This window comes from Populus euphratica, unplaced genomic scaffold, assembly GCF_000495115.2.
Source record: "Populus euphratica unplaced genomic scaffold, PopEup_1.0 scaffold25.1, whole genome shotgun sequence".
Classification (NCBI taxonomy): Eukaryota; Viridiplantae; Streptophyta; class Magnoliopsida; order Malpighiales; family Salicaceae; genus Populus; species Populus euphratica.
In genome coordinates, this window is record NW_011499851.1 from 2,080,035 (window position 1) to 2,081,988 (window position 1,954).

Below are 1,954 nucleotides of genomic sequence, written 5' to 3' on the forward strand. Positions count from 1 at the left end.
TTTACTTTCATTAATATCAAGTTTATGCCTTTCATTTCCTTTCATTTACTTAGTTAACTTTTATCTTATTTATGTTCTTATTTTGTTTATTTATGTTTCTCTTTTTTATTATGTTTAGCTAAGTTTATTATGTCAAGGTGAAAAGGTTACATTAATGGTGTAAAGATAACTATATTGTAAACTCAATATGAATTTTAATGTTTGATACTAACATGTTTTGTATTTGTTATCTTGTTTACTTTTAATACTTTGCTTGTTAAACGGTTGATCTAGATTTGTGTTCTATAACACTTAGTACAACAAATACTTAGCATTTTTATAGTCCAACTGTATGGTATAACAAGCACTTGCGCTATGAAAGGAACTTGATTTATTGTTAACATAAGTTATAATAATAAATACCTGATAATATTTATAAGTATTAGTATTATTCGAATAAGATAATTAATGTAATCAAGTTAACGATTTATAATCTGTTTAGAACCTTCTTTGTGTATGGTTTTCAATTAAATAATAAGAGTTTATACTAGTTTGAAATATCATTAGTGGATCCTTTAACTTTAATATTTATTGTTATCATTATTTAATCCTCACATTGATCTTCCATCTCAAAGTTTTCATCAACTTCTTCTTCTTTTTCTTCTATTATTATTATTATTATTATTATTAACTATTATTATTATTATTATTAGTACTATTGTTGTTGTTGTTTATAATTTATATAATTAACCTCTCTATAGTTCAACCCTAGTCTTACCAAATTATTTATTACTTCGACACTTCTGCATTTGAGAGAAGACATCAATCTTTTGGTTGTGTCAATTTAGGTAATAGGACAATGCACTTTTTGGGATATATCTCTCGTATCTTCTACAATTTTTCCTTTTTATACAATTAAAGTAACTCCAAAAGATTTGCTAAATAGAAAGCCAAAAATTAAAAAAAATATTATTTTAGTTCTTTCATGATTGTTTTATATGCTGCAAAGGGTGTGCTAAACAAAATGACAAAATAAATGGTCAAAATACATTTTCTTTTCCACAAATGTTATTCCTATTTATCTCTCAACAAAGCCGAAACGAAGAAAATAGAGCCAATAAAAAAATAAACCAATTAAATGTAGCTATATGGAAAAAAAAATGACATCAAACTCATTAAGAAAAAATAAAACATTTATTTCTCTCACTCCAATGCATTTGGCTTTTTAAATGGCTTTTTATCATTAGAATATACATGATTAAAATATATATATACTATTTAAAATGCTATTTTATTAATTTAACTCTTTAAAATATCATCTCCTTTTAAAGATGCTCTTACACTTCTCCAAAAAAAAAGTGTTTGGTCAAGGTGTAAAGTTTTTTTTTTTATTGATATGTTTTATACATTAATAATTTTTTTCACTTATTTTAATAAATTACGTGTTTCATAAGAATTACGCAAATTATAGGGTTTATATACTGATATTGAATTTTGAGAATTTGAAAAAACCTTGTAATTGTTAGATTTTAGCAAAGTAAAAGAAAGAAGAAAAGAGCTAGAAAAAAAGAAGAAGAAGAAGAAGAAAGGGATAAGAAAAATATCCAGCTAAGTAATTTTTATGCAATTCATCATAAACTATAATGTCAAGAAAATATGAATAAATAATAAAACCCTAAAACAGTGAACAATTAAACCAAAGGTCCACTAAAAATAAATTAAAATATAAAATAAAATAACATCAAATATAGTAATTTAACTCAAATAAAAAAATTAAACTCAATAACATAATTTAAAACTCAATTAACAGATTGGGTTACATTTCATCATTTATTTATGATCATACGTGTACATGAACCATGTCTTGTATCCAGTGTACCACCAATTTGCATATACATTCACATCTTAAATTATCAAGCTCAGGTATAATATGAAGTTTACATAGCATGACATGCACGCAACCATAGCATTCCTG